This window comes from Ambystoma mexicanum, chromosome 6q (genome assembly GCF_040938575.1).
Source record: "Ambystoma mexicanum isolate Mex_15411 chromosome 6q, UKY_AmexF1_1, whole genome shotgun sequence".
Taxonomy (NCBI): domain Eukaryota; kingdom Metazoa; phylum Chordata; class Amphibia; order Caudata; family Ambystomatidae; genus Ambystoma; species Ambystoma mexicanum.
In genome coordinates this window covers 749825950-749851486 of record NC_090937.1, presented here as the reverse complement: position 1 = coordinate 749851486, position 25537 = coordinate 749825950, and the positions used below count along the sequence as shown (strand labels likewise).

At 48.9% G+C, this 25537-nt stretch overlaps 1 protein-coding gene and 1 pseudogene across 3 annotated transcripts in view; both read right to left on the bottom strand.

Moving 5' to 3' along the window:
- The window catches only part of LOC138515694 (protein lin-37 homolog pseudogene), a 45271-nt pseudogene extending 40052 nt beyond the window's left edge, over positions 1 to 5219 (bottom strand).
- FHIP1A (FHF complex subunit HOOK interacting protein 1A) overlaps positions 1 to 25537 on the bottom strand; it is an 839659-nt gene that overhangs the window by 207574 nt on the left and 606548 nt on the right. The gene's annotated exons all lie outside the window — the stretch shown is intronic.

Sequence of the window (25537 nt, the reverse complement as noted above, 5' to 3'; positions counted from 1 at the left end):
GAGAGGGTGAAACCTAAGCAATATAAGTCCAACAGATATTGCCAAAGATGGAAGGGGAATAATAGAAGACCCCAGGGTTGTGAAGTCTGTTATTCATCCTTGATTAACTATATAACAGCTAATTGTGAGAAACCTAAAGGTGTCTCACCCGCTAGTCCCTGGGGATCTGTCATCTAAGTAGCGAGGACAAGGCCATGGCTATAAGATGCAGTTCCTGGGGGTGTACTAGTGCGGGAGGCTCATCTCGATCGGGGTCCTTAGGGTGTTGAAGTGAGACACCAACGGGTGAGACGCAATACCCCCTTCCTTTTACCCATCCTATCCTGTAGGATATTCAGAACTTCTACCCCCACCCCTTTTCCAAAACCACAAACACTTTCCTACACTGTGACAGACAACGGACTAACACCAGAGCCGTTTACATGACATGTCCCAACACAAGGGTCAGGCAGAGTCAGGCAATTGAACTACACACAGCTGACGCGCCCCCCCCCCTCCCTTCCCCATAGGGATAAAAGGCATAGCACGAAAGCACACTTCGAGCAAGGCTGAACTCATGAGGAAGCAGCTATTCCGGACCAACAGTTCAAATGGAGGAGAAAGGCAGAGAGACCTGGAGGGAGGACGAGGAGGGAATTGCCCTTGCCCTTTTCCATTCAGACCCGCAAAGCCTCTGAAAGGGAAATCATAAGACCGGGAAGTCCAGCTGGTGTGTGGTGTGATAGGTGTTAACAGCGCATGGGGTCCTCCCACGCTGATCGCCAAAGCAGGGAGAAGTGTTTGCCGCCGTGGTGCCGTCCTTGATTCCCTAGACAAGAATCTCCAACAGTTCAGCACAGCCAGTGATTCGGAGAAGAAAGATAGTAAACCGAACTGTGCTGGGCAAAAGGTTGCATGCAGCAACCTTGTTGAACAAGAACTTGTGTAAATGAACTTTAAAGAAACCCTAATAGAAGGTTAAGAAGCAGAGTGGTCTGGCATCGCAGGGGCGCACATTCGAAGGACTCTGACTGAAGCCTTTTTGGATTGTGTTTTGTTGAAACTACATTGTAAGAGGCCGTAGGGGAGGCCGGTGTGAAGTCCCAATGTGGTCCTACGAGGGTCGAGCAAAATCCAGCGTAAACTCCAAAGTCTTTAACACACTGGAGAAAACAGATTGAACTGTGAAATTGGCAAATGTAAACCCGACAGAGGGATGCACGCGAATTACCAGGTTACTCACCGTAGTGACCACCTTACTCCTAATCCATAGTCCCCTTTCCTCCATACTTGTGGGACATCTCTCCGACCTGTGGGACAGGACCGGAGCACTTTGTAAAAAGCATCCAAATTTTTATCAAAAATGTGTCCCTCCTCTCTTTCCTGCGCGGGGCCCGGCACGCGGCCTTAACCCCGCCCCGCGCATCGCCCATCAGTCCTTTTCTATCGCCAGGCCAAAGACCCATTAGCAATAACAGAGGAACCTTATTAGAGGGGACGGCGGGCGGGCGTATGGAGGAAAGGGGACTATGGACTAGGAGTAAGGTGGTCACTACGGTGAGTAACCTGGTAATACTCCTACGTCCCGTCCCCTTTCCTCCATACTTGTGGGAGATTCCCAAGCACTCCTTACAGGAACTACGGGTGGATGGAAATACCCCTTACTGAAACAGGTTCTTCAGCACAGCCTGACCAAACTGAGCGTCAGATCTTGAGCTCATGTCGAGACAGTAATGTTTACAGAAAGCAGATGGAGAGGCCCAAGTAGCTGCCCTAGCGATGGACTCCCAGGGGACATATTTCTGAAAAGCAACCGCGGCTGCCTTGCCCCGCACCAGGTGTGCATGGATACCCTTAAGAGGTTTCAGCCCTTGGACGGTGAAAGACTCTGTGATGCAGGCGGCAATCCACCTAGAAATAGTTGCCTTAGACGCCGGCTTGCCCTGAGGGTTACCGAAGGTCACAAAAAGTTGAAAAGAACTCCTAAGCTCAGAAGCCCTGTCCAGGTAGAACTTAAGAGCACTTCGGACATCAAGACAGTGTAAAACCCTTTCCGCCTCTGAGGCAGGGTTCGGAAAAAAGACCGGAAGGAAGATCGCCTGATTCAGATGGAATTCGGTCCCACCTTCGGTAGAAAAGCCGGGTTCGTCCGAAGGACTACCTTGTCCTTGTGAAAGCCCAAGAAAGGATGCTTCACTGACAATGCCTGGAGCTCACTCACTCTCCTTGCTAACGTAACGGCGACCAGAAAGGACACTTTCCAAGAAAAGTACTTGAGGTCCACCGTAGCCATTGGTTCAAAGGGTTTATGGCACAGCGCCGTCAGGATTACATTTAGGTCCCATGGCAGGTGCGGATTACGAACCGGAAGGGTAGAGGCGTGTCAAGCCAGCAAAATGCCTCTTCACCACTAGGTTAGTTAGAGAATAAGAACACAGGTCTGTAGAAAGGTAAGCGGAAACCGCTGAGAGAAGTCCTGCATGACAGGACATGAACCCCTGACTCTGCCAGGGAGGACACAAAGGACACTGTGTCAATCATGGCCACCCTCGGATCCAACTTCTTCTCCAAACACCAATGACAGAACCTAAGCCATTTACTCTTGTATTGAGATATGGTCGAGGGTTTCCTGGCTGCCTGAATAATGCGCATGTTATCCGCAGACAAACTCAGATGCTCTAAAGACTTGAACTCAGGCACCATGCCGCCAAGCTGAGCGATTGTGGGGAGGGGTGCCACATCCGTTTTTTCCCTTTGTTGAAGAAGATCGGGAGTTACTGGTAACCTGATCGGCGGATACACCGACAGGTGTTGAAGTTCTGAGAACCAAAACCTGGCCGGCCAACACGGGGCTATGAGTAGAAGGGAACAGTTTGCCGAGTTCTTCAACTTCCAAATTGCACGGTGAACTAGAGGCAGAGGCAGGAAGGCATAAGCTCTCATGTTGTGCCATTGAATCTCGAGAGCATCCCCCAGAGAGGAGGCTCCCAACCCCCCTCTGGAGGCATACTGAGGAAGCTTCTTGTTCGCCGCCGTAGCGAAGAGGTCCACCTCCGGTGTACCCCAGCGTGAGAAAATCCATGAGAGGACCTCTGCCTTCAATTCCCACTCGTAGCGGACCACTGTCTGCAGGCTAAGGGCATCCGCTGTGACATTCAGCTGGCCCGGGATGTGTACTGCAAGCAGCCAGACACCATGAAGCACGGCCCACTCCCAAATCTGGATGGACAGATCCACAAGGAGGGTGGGGGGAGAGATTTTGTTCCCCCTTGTTTGTTTATGTAATACATTGACACCACATTGTCCGTTCTTATGCGGACCACCTTGTTGACGATGAGCTGTCTGAACACCCTGAGCGCTAGGAAGATCGCCAGAAGCTCCAAATGATTTATGTGCAGGAGCTTGTCCTGAGGCGACCAGAGGTCCGAAACCTGAAGAAGATCGAACGTCGCACCCCACCCTAAAAGGGAGGAGTCTGTTGTGATCATCACCATGGGGACCGGGTCCTGAAACCCTGCGCCCCCAGGCAGATTGCTGAGAGATGACCACCAATCTAGGTCCACTCTCATGGAATCCGGAATCATTATCCGCATGGAATCCGGATCCACTGCCTGACGCCATGAACTCTGAAGAGCCATCTGGGTCCGTCTCATCTTGAGACTAGCAAGAGGAAGAGCCAGCACACACGAGGCCATGAGGCCCAGAAGCCTCTGGAACCACCAGGCCGACATGCTCTCCGACTGCGCAAACATCTGACACATGGCTAACAGATCCGCCATTCTGTCCCCGGTCAGGTACACTCTGCAGTCGATCGTGTTCCAGCGAAAACCCAGGAAAATCAGGTCCTGCGAGACCGTCATGGAAGATTTCTGCCAGTTCACTGACAGTCCAAGATGGAACAGGAGCTGAAGGAGAGACTGGAGATTGCCCACTGCTGTTAGCGGTCAAGGGCTGCGTAAGAGCCAGTCGTCCAAATACGGATACACATGGATACCCTGGAGATGAAGATAGACCGCAATCACCGACATCTTCGTAAAGACACGCGGCGCCGAGCTGAGGCCAAAAGGAAGCACTCGAAACTGGAAGTGTTCCTCTCCCAAAGAGAAGCGGAGATATCTCCTGTGTGGGTTCCAAATCAGGATATGCATGTACGCGCCCTGAAGATCCACAACGCTGAGCCAATCGCCCATCTGTAAGGAGGAGCGTATCTGGCTGGGCGTGATCATCTTGAATTTCTCTTGGGGTTGGAAAAGATTGAACTGGGAAAGATCCAGGATGGTGTGCAGGCCAGCCTGGTTGGGTTTGGGCACCGTAAACAGCCGGGAGTAGAAGTCCTCCCCTCGCTCCTCAAGGGGAACGGTTTCCACAGCTCTGAGGTCCAGAAGTTTCAGAACTTCGGCCTTGAGGGAGGGTGAGCCCGACAGCTGAAAAGGAGGGGTGGGGTAGGGGGTAAAGGTAAACGGAAGCCCGCTCGAGCGACTTGCAAGACCCATCTGTCTTCTGTGATGGTCTGCCACGCCTCCCAAGGAGACACAATGCGTCCTCCCATCGGGGTCTCGTGCGAGCGCTGAAAATCCTCATTTGGCAGGTTTATCTGTGGTGGTGCCACCTGAACCTGATGAGGAGGCTGAGGAACGGGAGAAAAACCGCATGCGTTGTTGTCTACGGCGGTTATTCCCTGCAGGAGTATCCACTCTGCAAGATTTGCGGTCGAGGAAGCCCCTAAACCCAGAGGAGGGTCGACTTTGCGACAACGGTCTCTGGGATTTGAAAGGAGCTTTGACCAGAACAGACAATGACTTAGCCGTCTGAGTGCTATCCTTGGTCTTGGTGAGCTCTACATCAGTAGTAGAATGAAAAAGCTTCTTACCATCGAATGGAAGGTCCAACACCTTGTCTTGCACTTCCTTAGAAAATTTAGTGGCATGCAGCCACGCCTGCCGTCAGGCATCAACCCCAAGCATCAGGCCCCGAGCCGAGGTGTCTACGTGGTGAGCCGCAGCCTCCAGGAGATCCTGGGCCAAGACCCTGGCATCGGAAAGGCCTCCTTTGAAGTCTTCCAACTTCTCAACCGGGATGTGCTCCTCAAACCCCGACAGACCTTTCCACATCCGCATGTTAGTTCCCGCCAATATCAACTCCACATTGGCCTGTCTGAGCTGCAAGTCTGAGTTGGCAAAGATTTTCCTCCCTAGGGAGTCCAGGAGCGTGTCCTCCTTTCCCAAGACCTGAGTAGCCATCGTGGAAGAGGATGCTGCAGGTCTGGATTGCAACATAGCCGCAGCCACCACTGTGGAGGAGGGAGGCGGGCAAGATGACAGGGCCACCTCTTCTAAAGAATGCAGCCTGTACCTCGCATCAATCTTCTTATTGACAAAAAGTCCCGAGTGTGGCTTTTCCCAGACTCTTCGGACCTCGGCCAGCACGTCCTTCTGCAGGAACAGGCCGGTACGCTCCAAGGGAGAAAGGGTGAACGCCCCAGAAAGCACGCCCTCCTGTGGAGCGGGTACCTCGGGCACCGGAACATCTAAGAAACTCATCATGTCCAGTACCCGGTCATGAAAGGCTCTGGTAGAGCAGGTAAGGTCCTTGTTGTCCTGATCGCCTTGAGGGTCATCTGACAGGTCAAGATCCTGCTGAGCCGTGTCAGGCACTGCCTTGTCTACTGGGGACAATGGAGGCACAAGCGGAAGAGCCGGGGGAGGCACCACAGGCAAGGGAGGAGCCGGCGGAACCACCGGAGGAACGGGTGGAGCCGGAGGCGCAGGTGGACATATCTCCTTGAAAAGCCCTTTGAAATATTCCCTCATGGGGTCGGTGCGCATAAGCGCTTGAAAAGTACCAAAAAAAGCGTCCTCAGGAGATTGCTTCGGAACCTGAGGAGGCCTCTCAAGAGGTGGACAAATCCAGGGACGTAACGAGGAAGGGTGGCACACCGGCCCCTCCCCCTACGTATCCACATAAATCAAAGGAGCCGCCCCCGCGGGCAACGAAACATTGTGCGGAAGAGGCATCCGGGCGTTCCAATCATAAACCGGCCGGTAAGGATGCGCACAAGGGACCTTAGGTTCACCCAAGGGACTGTGCCCTACACCAGAGGCCGATAGCGTAGTTGTAGGGGTAGAACCTAAAATGGCCGCCGTGGTCGTGGCAGGAACGGGCACCATTTTGTCATCATCTGAGGGGAACTGCGGCATGTGAGGAAGTGAGGCAGGGGTCCCCGTCGATGGATCAGGGGTCTTAATCTTAGCCTTAACATAAGGAACCTCGGCAGAGACAGTACTATGAGGCCTGGAATGTTTTTGAGCCATACCAACCGCCAAATTAGCCTTCGAAGGAAGGACCTCGGCACTGCCGGTAAAAGAAGAACTTTGCTTCTTTCCCCCCTCAACAGATCTGGTATCCCCACAAGAGCGGGAACGGTGACCAACCGCTTTCACCAACAAAGCCTTGTCCCGCCTCTCAGAACTATTGGTAGCTTTAGCCTCTGAACGAGGGACCTCGGACCCAGGCCCGGTAACAGCCTTATCTGCACGGGCCTCTAACATCCGTTCGGTAACTACCAGCCCAGCCAAGGCCTCGGGGCGCACCCCGGTCTTGTTTTTGAGGGAAGCCGACAGAGACCTCAGAGCGAGCCCCGGTACCCCACAATTCAGTAGAACTGGGTCTACAAACAGCCCCCACAGGAGGGGCCTTTGCGTACTCCGGTGTTCACAGGCCCCTTACGGAGACCCTCGGAGAAAACTCTGGTAGAATTATTATGCCCAACGGGCACCTCAGGGAGAACCCCGGTGACAGAGCGATCACCGCCCCTCCCGGACCGAAAGGAACCCGGAAAGGTATCCCCCAGCCGGGGTGCTCTGAAAAGTAAAGAACTTACCGGGCGTTTCTTCTTCTCGTCGATGAACGACTGAAAATGCGAAGGAGGAGTTAGTCCGAACACCACCTCCCACCACTCCAACCGACGTTGAAGTGCCCGGAACGAAAGGAAGTCACAGTAAAAACAGGAGTACCAACAGTGTTCCGGACCCAAACACTCTAAACAAAGAGGATGGGGATCTGCCCTCACAAAGCGATGGTGACACGATGAACAATCTGGTAAGTCTAATTTGAAAGACAGACAGACTAGTAAACGAATGCTAGCGAGAGCCAGAGAGGAAAAAGGGAGGAAAATCTTCTGAGGATGCAAGCCGATCGAGCGGAGAAAAGGACTGATGGGCGATGCGCGGGGCGGAGCCAAGGTGGGCGGGGTTACGGCCGCGTGCCAGGCCCCGCACATGAAAGAGAGGAGGGACACATTTTTGAAAAAAATGTGGATGCTTTTTACAAAGTGCTCCGGTCCCGTCCCACAGGATGGAGAGATGTCCCACAAGTATGGAGGAAAGGGGACGGGACGTAGGAGTATTGAGGATAAACAGTGATATCCCATGAGCCATGTGGCGACAAGTGTGAACCCGGCTGAGGGATGTCCACAATGAGTAGTGGTTTAAAAAGACTTTGATGCTTTTGAATAAGTTTTTGAGTGAAAGGCCATAGTGAACCCGATTGAGGGAGGCTAACGTTGAAAGAAGGATCAGAGTCCAGCTGAGCTGATTCCAAGGGAAGAAGAGCAATCGCCCAAAGTGACAGATTACCAAACTACATTTTTTTTTTTTTATTGTTTATGGTTCAGCAGGCCTTCTTTGCAGGAAAGAGATTGGCCCCAAAAGGTCCTGGCATTGTTGAAAGGGACTGTAACATTGTGCTGGCGAGGCTCAGGAATGTGCTGTGCTCAAAGGTCCTGCCTTGTTGCGTGCTTGAAACATGGGGAAGGGAGACCCCATCCATACCATCCTGTCTTATCATTTGGTAAATACTTATTTCTTTTCTTGAGAATTTATGCCCCACTATTTGGTAACTTATTTGTAAGGATTGGCAATAGTTTTTGTATAGGCCCTTTTTATTTGACAAGACACCACTAGGACTGCCTTATTATTTTTTGATGGTCGTAGCTTGTTCCCATATTAGATTTAGGCTTAGATTAGGCGTTTTTCTCACCCATTATACAGTTTAATAAACACCCTTGACCTGTGATCACTTGTGCCCGTCTTTTCTGGTGCCACCATGAGTTCATTACATAATATAAAAACACATTGCCAAAGCCAAGAAAGAAACAGAACAAATCTGTATCCTTAACAATATTTGGTTACTGGTACAGTGGGGGAAACAAAAGTGGCAAACAGGCTGCCCTTCTGAAGAAGGTTATTCAGAGGGAGAGAAGCCTAATTTCCAGAGGAATCTTAAAGCACACACATGTGGGTCTTGTTTTCCTGAAAGGTTAATAAAGGTGTAATGCTGCTAACCAAAAAACATTATAAAGTGGTTGCAAAGTGCACGTTAAAAGGTAAACAATGAAGCACTTTCTATTTTTGAAGAGTTATTCGGGCAGGGGAGTATACCCGGATAGTAAGACTGGCATGTAACACCATGGGAATAGACCAGGTAGTAGTTGACAAAGTGCTGAATTGTGGTAATACAATACAATGTAATATTATTTATGGTGCTGATGGAAGAATTGTATAATCCTGCTGTGGAGGAGTTACATTTCTTGAAAGCATTCAGTTGTGGCAAAAAACATCCTGAAAAAGGCAATTTGTGTTACCTTGTGGAGAAGTTTATTTTGAGATTCATTCTTATGCGAAGAGGAGAAAAAACACTCTATTTTGAAGAACTGGAACTTTCTGTTCTCCAGTGGAAGTTACAAAGAACTGTGTTAGAACTTTGTTACCAACAAGGACTTTCTTACCTTCTTTTGAATTGTGGAACAAGAATCCTGGTTCAATCTGGGGAAGGGGAATTCACCTAGACCATAAGCCATGACTGTAGTCATATTACAGGTTCAATTGTGATATTATTTTGTTGGGTTGAATTGCCATGCATTACCCTATTGATTTGTTGAATGTACGAGTGTGAGGGACAGATATCCTCTGTTAGAGTGTTTCTGTTAGTTACTTTAGGCAGGGAAAACCTTTTTATGGTAGGGACAGTGAGGTGTTCATCCAACCCTTTTGATTTAATAAAATGGCACATTTTGAAAACTCTAACAAGTGGTCACATTTCTGACGCCTCACAGTGAACTTTCATCCTCAGTGTAGGGGCACTGAGAGCAGGAAAAGAAATACACTTGTACACACAGACGCTAGAATGTAGGGTTAGTGTGCCATCATGGCAATGCTGCCAGATCCCACCTGGCAGACAGACGTTTGTAAGCTCCGGCAGTAGGCCTCATCCACTGGCTAATTCCAATCCTTGAAACAAACCTCCCAGATGGCAGTAAGTGATCCCAATCCGTTTGACTTTTAGGAGGTGGTTAACCCATTAGAGCAGATCCAATCACAACAGAGCCTACTAATATAGGGCCACAGACCCACCAACCTGCACACAACTTAGGAAAATTACTTCTAGCACAGACCAATAAAGAGAGGTACAAGTTTTCTTACATTGAGGGTGTTATTTTGGCATTACAGTAGGAGGAGGAGGAAAGAAACTAGAAAGTCAGAAACCGCAATGGCCAAGCCAAAACAGCATAACTGTCAGGAAGATCCAAAACAGAAGGTGGCTAAGCCAAGTCACAATGTGGAGCAGGCCAGGCTGAAAGGAAATACTAAAAAAGAGAACCTACAAAGAACCTGGGTCCAAAACCCTGTAGGAGAGAGGTCTTGAAGGTGGAAGTAGGAAAATAGTCCACATATTAGTTGTAGATAAAAGTCCAGTGGCCCAACTGGAGTTTACATCCTTTGGGAAAGCCAGGTGGGGGAGGAAAATTCCCCATGTATAGGGAGAATGGGGGAATTCCTTTGCCGAAAAACCCTAGGGTAAGCAGGAAAGTTACAATTATTTCGCTGGTAAATCATCCAAGGAACCTGTAGGGCAAGAGTGGTACGATGCAGGCCTTGTCCTGGAATGGACAGTTGACCCAGGACATGAAGTGCTATTATAATAGATACTGTTGTATATGGAAAAGGACATGGCCCCTTTAAGAGGACCAAGGCAAGGGGAGCGGGAGGAAAGCGGAAGGGGAGGGGGACAGGAGGAAGGAGGGCAGAACTTGTGAGAGAGGAAATAAAGCAGGTTGATAGGACACCAGGCTCCGTGTCTTTAATCAGGTGTATGCATGAGTGATGCGTACGGCAGGCCTAACACTGGCGACGAAGCCGATGCGAAGACTTGCGTGCCGGCAGCAGTAGCAGGAGGGCGGTGAGCCCAGCAGTTGAGGAGGGCCCGTGTGCCCGGCAGTTCGAGGTGGGCCCGTGTACCCTGTGGCCCAGCAGTGGCCCGTGTGCCCTGCAGCCCGACAGAGGGCCCGTGTGCCCGTTGCTAATCGGAGGCCTGTGCGCCTCGAGAAGGTGAGGCCCGTGTGAGGAGGGCCCGTGTGCCCGGCAGTTCGAGGTGGGCCCGTGTACCCCGTGGCCCAGCAGTGGCCCGTGTGCCCTGCAGCTCACCAGAGGGCCCGTGTGCCGGTTGCTGATCGGAGGCCCTTGCGCCTCGAGAAGGTGAGGCCCGTGTGCCCCAGGTGGGAGAGGACTGCGCGCTTCGGTGGACGGGGAGGGCCCGTGTGCCCGGCATCGACCGGCGGCCCGTGCGCCCCGCACAGAGGAAGTCTGCGCACCTCGAGGGAGCGAAGCCCACGTGCCGGAGAAGTGAGGAGAGAGTGCCGGAGGACCGGAGTGGGCCTGTGCGCCCAGGAGAGACGTGCCAACACCGACAAGAAGACTGGTGAACCGTGATGACCACTTCAAGTAAGGAGGGGGGGGAAAGGAAGCCTCGCGTCTCCCGATCGTGACAAATTAAAGCAATCTGGAAGGACCGTAACTCGGGGAAGGACCCCGTGCCTCCCCCACGTGACACTCGCAAATATCACGGGAGAATAAGAACCCTGTGTCTCCCCACGACATTTTCGGGTCACAAGAGAAAGCAACAACAAAAGAGATCCCCGTGTCTCCCCACGTGACACTTTCAATTCACAAAAGAAAGATACGTCAAACGAAATCCCCGTGCCCCCCCCACAGGACATTTGCAATTTACACGTGGTCACAAGAGAAAGGGACAACAAAAGAAATCCCCGTGTCTCCCCATGTGACATTTACAAGTTTTATGCGGAAACTGCAATTTACACGAGGAAGCTACCACAAAAAGAACCCCGTGTCTTCCCACGTGACATTTCCAATCAAAAAAAAAAATCAAAAGGGAATACACTATCAACACACCACGCGAGAGAAAGGAAAACCTGCGCCCACGTGAAAGCTGTACAAAGGACCGTAACACCATAGTTAACCACTATATGCACCTAAGTGCCACCTAACCAACAAAAGGAATTTCAGTGACACCATCATGTCGGCTCCAGACGCTGCAGACCCCAATGCACAGCCAGCACCACTAGAGATACCATCCTCATACGCCAGCCTAATGAGGAGACCTGCGCCGTTCACTCTAAACCCACACCATGACCAGGGCCAACGATGGGAAGAGTGGATGGAAGAATTTGAGGACATACTAAGCATCTTCGCAAACGTAGCAGGCAGAGAAATTAAGAACATCATACGCACAATCCCGTTACAGGACCGTTCCACATATGCAAAACTACGACAAGCCATCAATGACAAAATTGTCATCTCACCCAATCGCGACTACGAGAGATACACGTTCAACCAATGCAGTCAACTACCCCACGAATCAATGGGGGAATTTGTCATTCGCCTTCCAAGAAAAATATGGAAGTGTGACTTCGCCAACTTTAATGATGAGGAAGCCATCAGGCTACGTATAATAGAAGGCTGTGTATCGTTGATGTTCCGGAAACACCTCCTAAAGAAGCCCTTATCCCTAAAGGAAGTATTAGACCTAGCCAGAGTTTACGAGAGAGTGGACATCCAAGCAGCGGCCATCGAGAACCCCAAGAAGGGAGGGGTAATGGCAGCAGTACATCCCTAGGCCCGAAACACAGCACAACAAACAAGGATGAACACGAGGTACCCGTCACAACGGACACAAAGTGACCGCCAATGCTATCGTTGTGGATTTGAATACCCACACAGAGGTCCCTGTCCGGCCATCGGCCAACGCTGCATGAGATGCGGCATGGAAAATCACTTCCAAGTGATGTGTAAAGAACTGCTACCGGAAGGAGGATCATCACGCCCGAGACATGCCACTCGCACGATGGAAACTCACACAGACCAACCTCGCCAGACGGACAGAAACACTTCAACATCCGCAAATGTTTATCAACGCCCAAACACTGTAAGAGCCCTCAAAGGTCTCCAGATCGAGCCAGACAAAAAAGATCATGAACTATATGACACGCACAGGAGTAACGTCATGCAAAACGTGGAGTATGAAGTGACCCACAAGGGAGAGACCACAAGCTTGTGTGAGCAAGACAGAGACCCATACCTCAGCTTCCCACCCCAACATCACCCAGGAGGGAATGACCACACTCAATACTTGTAAGATGGCTACGACAGAGAGTACGTATGTCTCCTCAGTGTTGAAGATGAAGACACGTCGGCCCCCAGAGTAACGGTCCAGCTGGGCAACATCAGAAACAGATTCATCATTGACACAGGAGCGACAGTAAATGTCATGAATGAAGACATCTACCGTAACATAGCGTCATCATACCCCCTACAAGAATCCAGAACACACATTTTTCAATGGGGAGCGACACAACCCATGTCTTCTAAAGGAAAGTTCCAATGCAATCTACGGCACAGAAACATCACAATACCGGCCACGATACACGTCATAAGGAGCCCGTCCGTCGGCCGCTGCCTCCTCAGCTACCGAACAGCTAAGGCCCTTGCCCTAATTGACCTACACTACGACCAGTCAGAAGAAATAGAAGGGCTACCACTGCCACACGGACTCATCGGGTCAGTAACAGACAAGCCCTTATCGAAAGAAGATCTCAAACGCCAATTCCCCAGGCTATTTGAAGGGGTGGGCATGTTAAAAGACTCATGCATCAAGCTGCACATTGACAACATCAGACCGGTCCCACAACACCCGCGCAAAGTGGGTTTCCACCTTCAAGAACAAGTATCAAAAGAAATACAACTTCTTCTCTCCAATGATATCATAGAGAAAGCAGATGGACCAACACCGTGGGTATCGCCAATAGTCATCGTCCCCAAAGACAATGGTCGTCTCCGCATATGCGTTGACATGCGCATCCCAAACACCGCTATCCAAAGGGAAAGGCACCCGGGCCCAAGCTTAGAAGACATGCTGATCAGGTTAAACCAAGCCAGGTTCTTTTCGAAGCTTGACCTCAACCAAGGATATCATCAACTTGTCCTGGATCCAGAGTCACGGCCCCTCACCACATTTGCAACGCACGATGGGTTATTCCGATATAAAAGGTTAAATTTTGGCATATCGTCCGCCGCAGAGATCTTTCAAGAGACCATCAGACGGCTCATAGCATCGGAGATGAATGCACTAAACTATAGTGACGACATCTTGATATTCGGGAGAGATCAGGACCAGCACGACAAAGCCCTAAGAACTGTCTGCTCCATCCCACAAGACGCGGGACTGACCCTCAACGAGCCCAAGTGCGACATCAACAAGACAAGCTTAAAATTCTTCGGACACACATTCTCGAACAGGGGCATAACAGCCGACCCGGACAAAATTAAAGCAATAACCGAACTCCAAGCACCTACGACCACTGCAGAACTACGCTCCCTGTTGGGAATGGCAGGATACTGCGCGCGTTACCTCCCAAACTATGCTTCAACAACTGACCCGCTCCGCAACCTCCTAAAGAAAAATACACCATTCACTTGGGACGCACCTTGCCAGGAAGCGTTCATGGCAATAAAGGAAGGCCTCTCCAACAACCGACAACTGGCATATTTTCGTCCAGACTGGCATACCATTATTACAGTTGATGCGAGCCCGGTGGGACTAGGAGCCATCCTAGCCCAGACCGACCCCTCGGGCAGTACTCGTCACGCAATAGTTGCATATGCTAGCCGCGCCCTGTCACACACTGAAAAAGCTTACTCTCAAGCGGAGAGAGAAAGCCTAGTCGCTGTATGGGCATGCGAAAAGTACCACCATTTCATCATCGGTCGAAATTTCACCCTGGTCACGGACCACCAAGCCCTGCTATCAATCTTTGCAAACCCCAGGATGAAAATGCCGCCCCGCATTGAACGGTGGGGGATAAGACTGCAAGAGTATGATTACTCCATTATCCACAAACCAGGGGGAGGTGCCAATCCAGCGGACTACCTATCCAGGCATCCCCTAAGGGACAAAAAGGACGCACTAGAACACAAAGCCACTGAATATATCTCATACCTGTCAGCAAATGCCACGCCACCCACCATCTCCTTAACAACATTTGAGGAAAGAAGCAAAGCAGACCCGACAATCAGAGCCGCTGTCTCCCTCACCCGCTCCAACAAATGGAGAGAGCATCGCACAAGAAAAACGGAAATGGAGGAGGTAGACCAGAAAGAACTCGACCGGCTGTCCAAGATACACGATGAACTCATAGCCACAGACCACGGACTCCTATTAGGGGGAAGAGACTAGTAGCACCCAGAGACCTGAGAAAGACCCTGCCAACCCTAGCTCATGAAGGCCACAGAGGCATAGAGAACACCAAACGATTCCTCAGGAACTACGTCTGGTTCCCATATATGGATGTGATAGTAGAAGACATGCTCAAGCACTGCAGACCCTGCCAACTAGCAGCGCAAGGACCGAACCCAAAGCCTCTGCAGCTAACAACGCTCCCGACAAGACCGTGGCAAAGAGTCGCAATGGATTTCTATGGACCCCTAGAAGAAGGGGGTTATCTATTAGTGATAATAGATGAGTATTCGAGATTCCCCTTTGTCAAACAAACGATGTCAACATTATTCGAGGAAACCGCACCCATAGTGGACGAACTGTTCAGCGAATGGGGCATCCCCAACTTTGTCAAAACCGACAACGGATCTTCATTCCAAGGAAGGGAATTCGCAAACTTTGCAAGCCACCTAGGATTCCACCACCAAAAGATCACCCCGCTGTGGCCCCAAGCCAACGGGATGGTGGAACGATTTATGGCTACCATCAAACTGACAAGACAAAAGGCAGTGGCAGAGCAGACGCCACATCCGAAGGCCATCTGCAGCATGCTCCGGGGCTATCGGAATACCCAACATGACGCGACAGGAAAACCACCAGCCGAACGCGCATTCCCCAATGGGAGGATTATACACCTGAAGAAGATCTAGACATCAGAGAACGAGACGCCGAAAAGAAGAGGAAAGCAAAGCAATGGGCCGACACGAGAAGGAGAGCGAAAGAACAACAGTTAGAGATCGGACAAACTGTCCTCATGCGACAAAGGAAGCGCAAGAAAACAGACACCCGGTACAGTCCCGAACCGCGAATCATCACGGCCATCAAGGGACCCATGGTCACAGCAACCTGAGACCTAGGAGACATCACCCACAACTCCTCATTCTTCAAGAAATTGTATCTAGAGGAACCCGAGACACAAGAAACGCCTACTGAGGACAGTAGTGAGCAAGAAGAAACAGAGCCCCCAGTGGAATCAACTGGCGAGAGCCGCGAATCACCAGGGAGACCCCCTCAGACAATAAAGAAGCCAATGAGACTCATCGAACAGATGTAATTGGACTTTCATGTTAAGCACGGGGGAGGTGTTGTATATGGAAAAGGACATGGCCCCTTTAAGAGGACCAAGGCAAGGGGAGCGGGAGGAAAGCAGAAGGGGAGGGGGACAGGAGGAAGCAGGGCAGAACGTGTGAGAGAGGAAATAAAGCAGGTTGATAGGACACCAGGCTCCGTGTCTTTAATCAGGTGTATGCATGAGTGATGCGTACGGCAGGCCTAACAGATACTCACTTTATTTAGCACAGCCTCACCTCCGAACGCTATTAGGAGTATCTCATTCTGCCCTAACCCTATGACTAGTGAAGAGGTAAAGGAGGAATACAAGGCCAAGGGTGGAGTTATACCGTCCTGGGACTAGAGGTTATGCATACCGATTTTAGTCATTGTAATCTACAGGGGCCCACACTGAAACTAGAATAGAGTTTTTAGCTACACAGATCTACAACCTTGCCAAGCAAGTCTGTTCAGAATCATCCATTGTTCCAACTACCTTGTGTCAACTTCAGAGTAAACTGGTTGTTCGCCCCCCACCCCCCAATCAATGATGTCTACGTGTTCAATTCCTCCCTTCTGTAGGCAGTATAAGGAAACATTGTGGATAAAGAACTGCCTCTGCTGAGGTTATCCAAGAGTATGCACTCCATTATGGAGGAACGCTTAAAGAAAAGAAAACTAAAAGTGTTCTCTATTCAGGGAGACTGGGGAACTCAGTGGCCAGCAGTAGCCACCCACAAAGTGATTTGACACCGTGCCAGATCGTAGACAGAGGATACCACAGAGTTTCCACAAGTTCTCCCTGGGGCAAACAATGGGTCCCACAGTTACAGAAGTTAGGAAAGAAACCCTGTGGCAAGCAGGGGACTATGCGCTTCATGAGATGAGGAAGAGAGTCAGCACCCCTTTGCAGTGGAGGAGACACTGAGATAATCAGAAATTCGTAGCTCCATGCATTCAGAATCTCAGTAAAGACAGACAATTACATCCATCAGTGAATTCTGCAACAGAAATGAACAGAAACTATAGTTTAAGATGCCGTCTCCAACATATTCAACTTGAAAGGCGCATCGGACTGGTAAATGTTTTGGGTGTTCTAAGACCAATTCCAATGGGCAGTAGAGCATCCACAGAATAAACAATGCACTGTGAGAGAAATCACCCATACAATTTAGCAGTCGAGGACATTTTTCAGACCAGAGAAGCCATACAGAGCAGACATTCTCAAATCGGTTGTAATATGACAATGTCATCTGGCTCCAATTAAGGTCTGCTTAGAATCGGCAACTGGTGATTGCAAAATGATGGTGAAAAACAATCATTTATTGATGATTTCAACTATACAATCACACACAACAGCCATTTGTGGGCGCTCCTGACATAAAGGGGGAATGTGCAGTTTACATAGGCATTCCTGATATTTGGGAGCAATGAGAGCATTGCTGAGCATTGTTTTATTTTGGACCTGGCCCAATAAGTGCATTCATTCAATATTGTGACCTGCTACTTTGGTGAAAACTAGTACATTTACTTAAAAATCCAGGCTGAATCCAGAATTTACAGTACATGACAAACTACTATGTTAAAGGCAAACTAAAGGCCTACTTGAACTGCCAACACAACACTATTAAATTCACGATGTTACATTCCAAATCGACAATTAATTTCCTGGATTTATGCATCAACGTGAAAGTTGGACATTTGGCATGTACTTTATATAAGAAAACTACTGACAAACACTTTTTTACATTTTAAGAGTTTCCATCCTAGATCTCTTAAAAAGAATCTGCCATTCAGTCAATTTCTTAGACTTCGAAGAAATTGTACTGAGATTGCTGATTATTACACACATGCCAACAAATTAGCAAGTGATCTTAAGGAACGAGGCTACCCAAAGAAATTGGTATCCCATGCCCTAAAGAGAGCAAGATTCACGCCTCGAGAAAACTTGCTGGAATCCAACTCGAGAACACAAAAACAGGATTGCATAACATGTGTCACTACTTATAGCACACAATCATTTGCAATCAAGAAGACACTCTTGAAATATTGGTCCATGGTGAGTAACTGTCTCCAAGATAAAGGCAAACCTCTATTTGCATTTAAAAGATCGAGAAACTTGAGGGACAAACTCGTACATTCTACTAGCCACAGCAAACCCAACACAAGTCACAGAATTCTTAGACCGTTGTTGGGACATTTCCCCTAAGGAAACTGCCGGGCTTGTAAATATACAAAGGAAATGTCCAATTTCAAAATTCAGGAGAGAACATGGGACATACGCTTTTTGTCGAATTGTAAAATGCCAATGTCATTTACTGCATCCAATGCCCATGTGGACTGAGGTATGTGGGCCAGACCACAAGACCAGTCCACATAAGGATCAACGAACACCGATCCAGGATTAAGTGTAAGAATCACCAAGCGCCAATGGTGTCTCACTATGTGGCCTTTGCCCATACGTCTGAGGACATTCAATGGTGGGTATTGGATACTGTGAAAAATAGTTCCAACCCTAAGAGCATTGAATGACAAAGAGTCTAGATGGATCCATCGACTGGAAACTCTTGATAAATTGAGAGGTCTGAATGAGGAAACCCCCTCCTATCAATTTTTACATTGACTTTGGGTACCCCCCAAAATGTATCCTACATTTTGGCGTGTGATTTTCCGTGGACTTTTCTGATGCTTAGCACGATCCATGTGGTCACTCCTTTCCCATGTTATTGACTATGACTGCACTGCACTTACAGCAGCCCCGTAGCAGTAATAGCTCCAACACACCCAGGCAGCCACCATACAGACCAGATGGTTTTCCGTCTGCAATGCGCATTATTTTTTGACGTTGTATTTAGCGGCCTGGCCCGCTTGACTGCTGCGCTACCATCACAAGCAGGGTGTTATTCCCCCTTCTGGCCACCACCACTACAATGGCGCACTTTTTCTGGCGCCTGGACTGCATACCCAGTCTCGAATTACGCCAGTAACGTGGCTGCTCAGGCGCATGCCACACAACTCGATCTTTCATCTATACGATTGCATATCGAGCTCGCTTAACTCAATCAGGGCTGCATTACTATATCTTGGACATCATTGCCCAGAGGACCTTTTAGCCTCGCACGGCTAAACTGGTGAGACTGCGGAAACTGTATGATGATGACACGCGCTGCTTTTCATCCCGGTACACCCACATGACAGCCCTGCTGTGCTTATCAGAGTTTTTCTTCTCTCATGGGATTCGGGGGAGTATGAATGATTAGAGGCCATACTTGCTCTTGTTGCTCCCTGTAGTCCCCAGCCACACCTTAGTTGTGGTCCGCATACAGTGAGCGCTTTACCTTAATGCATTATTTTGGCATTTGTTTTTCTTGACCTTTAGATGCACAGATTCAAGACGAGTAACGAACGATCCATCTGATACGTGCACACAAGAATACATGCTTCTTTTCAATGACCAGCATTAACCACGGCTTCAGGTCAGCCTCTTCTTTTGGTACTTTTACTGTCTATACACTGTCTACCACGTAGGCTTTAGGAACATGATGCGAGAGAATTTGACATATTTTTCGGGTTCTACTCTTGTTTCCCCCCTAGAAAAGCGATGCGAATATCGGGCCCTTTGCACCTGATTGCATTCAAGCTAATTGACACCATAATACTCCAATCCAGCCTAGCCGAGATTTGTCTCCAGGCACTTCTTCTATTACTCCATCTGAGGTAAATTTACCCTCCATGGTATGGGGCACATTACCCAGATCTGGTGATGTTATTACACCGCATTATGTTTCTTTGCTTGTTTCTATCAATAAGTCTTGGTCTATATATACTATCTGTTCCTCTGACTCAATTTAACTATACACAGACTTAAGCACTTTTTATTTTTTGGACTATGGGCACACACTTCTGCCAGAAGCACTACTCTCTAGAACTTGACTTTTTTCTGGCTTTGGGTGTTAATCTCCGCTTTTCTTCCCTATCCTTAGCAGAGGTATTGATTACTTTTGTTCAAGACTTGAGTTCCTCTTCTTTTTTTACTTTTATTTCCGACAGGAATTGAAATGTTTTTATTCTTTCATTAGCCATCTACGGGTGGCTTTTTAGCTTGAATTTTTTGCCCTTTCCCTTTACCCTTTTCTGTTTTTTTCATAGGGGTTAAAAACCGTATACATCTGACTTTTGGTCCTGAGGAAGGCGTTTTCTGTTTAGACCTCGACGCCGAAACGTATTTGACCACACCTGACTGACCTCTTTGGCTGACAGCGGTGGCCACTGTGCCTATATGCATTGGGCCAGTTCACACATACGTAGACCTGAGCAGCACTGTAAGAAGCGGTTGGCAAGTGTGAATGTATAAACCAAGCTTACACCAGCCATACATCTCCACACCCCACTAGGAATTATAATTGTTTCTTTCGTTCCTTGGTTTTCCTTGGAATGTACACAGGTGGACTCCCATAAATAAAACAGGGTGAAAACTAAATAACTTTATAATATTTTTCTGCCTATAAGGATAGAATTCATGTCCTGTGATATTTAGAATTGTTTTGTTTAAATGTAAAGTCTTTTTTTCAGTGGTTTGTCCTTTTGAATTGTTTAATTTTTTGTATATTTTCTTTACTTCACCTGTTTCCAAATATTATTGTTTTTTTACAGTGCATGATTTATTCTGATGCCGTTAACATGATTATAATATGTTATGTAGTCAAAATTGAACCTGCTTCCAGATAATATTTTGTTAAATGACATTGAGGCTCATGCACAAAAGATTGTTTTATGTTTTTCATTAAAATAATGAGAAATATTAATTTTTGTATGATCAAGATTCTGCATTGTGTCAAATGTATATCTTCAAAGTAATGATCTTCTGATAACATTAATGACATAATTATATGCAAAGAAGAGGTTTAACACACATAACTTAGGAGCAATAGATTTAGTCTGTGGTAATCCTTGCTTAAAACTGTTTAACACACAAACTGAGGTTAGAGAAAATAAGGTGAGCATCGGTAATGGATATACCGCATCACCATTACTTTATTCCCTGTGGGGACACAATTTTGTGATTTTTAAAGGCAAACTAGCGGAATATTTGTAGTTTCTTCTGCGAGTCAAAAGTTGTTTATACAAAATCATTCTATGAATACAAATTGGGAGCAGTAGATGGAGATTGTTGGAACAATTCATGCTTATGGATGAACTTATTCTGCTTTCATGAAAATTAATATTTTATTTTAGAAGCAAATACTTTCCTGTTTTGGGGTCATTTTATTTGCAATTTTGATAATGTTTTGTAGATGCTATAATAATATGAACAGTTTATATGTGATGATAGTTCTGTGCTAAAGAAAAACAAGTTACTTATCTTACCTGGTAACGTTCTTTCGATGGGATGTTCCTCGACGTATTCCACATCTTTGACAGTAATTACCACAGCTATGCTGCTTCGGAAATCTTTTTCGGCGTAGGAGTCCTGCATCAATGACATCGATACGCTGTGCCTCGAGGGCCTCCGTCAATGGTCGACGTTACCTGATGTTATATCTAAGAAGCACGACGCTCGTAGCCTCAGTTGTAGTTTTTTCCCCCCAGAAAGTGTGGCACCAATCTTCTGCCAGTATGACTACAGAAAGCCTTGCGGAAACGTAAACTGCAATCGCATAAGAAATTCTGTAGTGGGGCAGGTAGTGAGGGTACGATGTGGAATACGTCGGAGGAACATCCCATCAAAAGAACTTTACCAGGTAAGATAAGTAACTTGTTCTTCAAAGGGATTGTGTCCTCCGACGTATTCCACATCTTTGACAGACTCCCAAAGCAGTACCAACGTATGGAGGTGGGAAACAAATTTACAAATGCATCAATTTAGAATGCCCAATCAAATTGCAGAATAGAGGACTGCCTTACCAAAGGCCAAGTCCTGCCCATGAATAGAGTCCAGGGAATAATGTTTCACAAAAGTATGGACAGAGGCCCATGCGGCTTCTTCGCAAATATTGCGAATCGGAACACCCCTCTGTAGGGCAGTGGAGGCAGCCATACCCCTAGTAGAATGAGTACGCAAGCCTACTGGAGGGTCCTTTCCCACCAAACGATAACACTCAGATCGTCAAAATGATCCATCTAGATAAGGTCTGCTTGGAAACAGCCTGACCTAAACGCCTCCCAGCATAACCAATAAAGAGCTGATCGTCCACTCTGACCCGGGACATCCATGAGAGATAGAAACTCAAAGCTCTCCCAGGGTCCAACCTATGGAGCCTCTCCTCTTCCTTACCAGGATGTGGAGGAGCATAGAATGCCGGAAGAATTACCTTCTGGCTCAGATGGAATTCCGACACAACCTTTGGAAGAAAGGAAGGCCGCACCCCAAGGACAACCCTGTCCTTATGGAACACAGAGAAGGGTGGTTTGGCGGAAAGTGCCTGCAACTCACTCACTCTGCGTGCGGAAGTAACCAACTAAAAATATAGTTTTAAAGGACAATAGTCTCAATGGACAAGATTCTAAGGGCTCAAACGGAGCTCCCATCCTGGAACCTGGAAAGGTGATTGTGGAAACACATTAGTTAGCCCTTTTAGAAACTGAGATATCAAAGTTATTTTAAAATGAGAAGATTCCTAAGACGAGCGCTTAAATATGGACAGCGCCACCAGGTAACCTTTAATGCTACCCACTTGCAGGCCCTTGTGGGTTAAAGAAAGCAAAAAAGGCAAAACCAAAGGAATGGAACATTGGAAAGGATCCACATTCTGTACTCTGCACCAGTCGCAGAACTTTCTCCAACGGCAACGGTACACAACACCTCCATCATGTCTTTGGGGAGGTCCCAATCCTTATACCTCAACCTTTCAGATACCAAGCGTGAAGGCTGAGGGACTTGACCTCAGGATGGAGAACCCGAACCCCACGGTGTGGAGGGCAGATGGACATGTCGAGAAGGTCCGGTTACCACGCTCTCCTGGCCCATGCCAGAGCAATGAGGATCATCCGGGAACCAAACCTCCGTAACCTCCGCAACACCTGCGGAATGACTGGGACTGGAGGAAACGCGTACAGCAGTGGGAAGGACCACTCCACTACGAACACGTCCCCCAAGGCTCCTCTTGGAGGAAATTCCCGCAAGCAGAATCTTTCGCACTTCCAGTTGACACTGGTGGCGAAGAGATCCACTTGCGGGGTTCCCCAAAGGGCGAAGATCTCCAACAGAACTTCCAGAGCCAGCTCCCACTCATGAGAGACCGTGCTTTGCCTGCTCAGAGTGTCCGCCGCCCCATTTTCGTCTTCTGCCAGATGAACTGCCGAGATCGAAATTACTGCTGAATGGCCCATAACCAGAGCTACATCGCCTTCCTGCACAACGGGAGTGACCCTGCCCCCCCTTTTTGTTGAAGTAGTGCATGGCCACTGTATTGTCTTTCATAATCAGGACATTCTTCCCCTGCACAGATGGCAGAAAAGCCTTCAGGGCTAGCCTGACAGCCGCAGCTCTAACAGATTGATGTGGAGTCTGGACTCCGATAGAGACCAACGGCCGCTGGCCGTCAACTCGTTGGCATGAGCTCCCCAACCTGTGAGGGATGCGTCCGCCACGATCGTTATCTCCGACCACGGTTGCCAAAATGAAGCACCCTTCATCAGATTGCCTTCGACGGCCCACCACAGAAGATCCTGTGCGACCGAGGGCGGAATCTGAACAATATCCGACATCCTGCCGGAAAACTGCGACCACTGCATCTTGAGAGCCCACTGCAGAGATCTCATCTGCAGCCAGGCCTCTGGCACCAGGAGAATGCAGGATGCCATGAGGCCGAGCTACCTCAAGAACTAACTAATGTTGAAATTTGCCCACCATCTGCAGAATGTGATGAGCCCTCACCTGGGGAGGCGAACACAACCCCAGGGATGTGTCGAACACTGCTGCGATGTACTGGGGCCACTGGGTAGGGGTCACATGGGACTTCTTAAAATTGAGGGAGAAGCCCAGCTTGTGAAGGGAGTGGCAGGTGATGGACAGATGATGCAGGGCTTTCTCGGGAGAACGAGTTCTGATCAACCAATCGTCCAGATAGGGGTAGACGTGAATCCCCCCCTTTCCTGAGATACGCTGCCACCACCATCCGTTTGGTGAAGACCCTTGGGGCGGAGGGCAATCCGAACGGCAGGACCCGAAACTGAAAATTCGAGTCTCCAACCGCGAACCTCAGGTACTTCCTGTACTTGAATTGAATTGGCACATGAAAGTAAGCATCCTTGAGGTCGAGAGACACCAACCAATCCAGAAGTTGAAGGGCCTGGAGGACTTGAGAATGAGTAACCATCTTGAACTTGTCCTTCCTGAGGAGCTTGTTCAAACCACGCAAGTCCATGATGGGTCTCAATCCTCCGTCTTTTTTCGGGATCTCAAAAAATATGGGGAATACCATCCCTTGTTCCTCTCTGCTACAGGCACCAGTTCTATGGCACCTTTCTTCAGCAGGGATAGGATTTCCTGCGCAAGGAGCGGATCCGGACGCTTCAAAGAGAGCTTCCCCGGTGGATTGTCATGAGGCCTCTGCCGGAAAGGAAGACAGTAGCCGTGGGCTATGATCTCCAGAACCCGCACATCTGAAGTAATGGCACGCCATTCTACAAGATGCTGCGCCAGCCTTCCCCTAACCGGCGAACCATGGGACATGGCCTCATGACTGAGCGGAAGCGGCTGCGGCAGTGCCTGAGGGCAAGGAGGCAACTGCCCAAGCGGCTTTGGCACCTCGAGTACCTTGTTTTCCACCTCTGGTACTCCTACATTGGCCCCGTTGACTGGCAGCTTCTCTCGATCTACCAAAGGAAGAGTAATATCGAAAGGAACCTCCACTCCATTGCTGTCCCCTAGGATGAAAAAGGCGGAGGTTGACGTACTGCAGCGCTCAAAGACTTATCCGCAGCTTTGGAGGTCTGCAACCTCTCAAGGCTCTCGTCAGCCTTGCTGCCACAAAGATGGACACCATCAAAGGGCATGTTGAGGAGCCGGGATTGCATATCCGGAGCAAACCCCGACTTCCGCAACCACGCAAACCTGCGTATCATGGTGCTCGCAGCCATGGACCGGCTGACACAGTCTGCCAAGTCCAGACCCGACTGAATGGATTCACACATGGCATCCTTGCCATCTTGCACAAGGGCTAGAAAACCATCCCGTTCCTCCCCTTCGGGAATATGCTCAGCCGCCAACGACACACAATTCCACAGAGTGAGTGAATCTTGCCATGGCACAAACCGAGTTGCCTGCCTTTAAAGCCATACCCCCAGAAGAAAACACCTTCGCCCAACCATTAAAGTGCTTGTTGTCCCTATCCTGAGAGATAGTAGGGTACGCAGCCTGCTTTGCTGGGGCCGTAGCCGCTTGCACCACCAGACTCTCCGGAGTAGGGTGTGTAGACAAGTAGCAGGGGTCACCACTGGCTGGCCGATATTTTTTCAGCAATGACTTATTCACTGCCGGGAGACTCTCCGGAGCAGTCCAAGCCGCCACCACCCTTCTTTGCAACGCCATTTGAAATGGCAATACCGGGTCAGTGGGTGGACCTTGATCCAGGATATCTTTAAGATCATCCTGCAGAAAATCAGCAGATGGAGCCGACCACCCCAAATACTCAGTCACCCTCGACATGAGGCGCCTGTACGAGGAGTCAGCATGTGTACCAGGCTCAGGCCTGTCAACCTCAACCTCCGGAGAGGTATCAAGACCACTGGCGTCATGTAAAGATTGACTATGGTCTTCCAGTCGGCTATGACCAGACAACAGGTCATCAGGAACCTCAGGAGGCACAACCCCCTCTTCATCAGACCCTTCCTCCACCTCTGAAATGTACTCCAAGGGTTGGAACGATTCCACCCTGAGAAG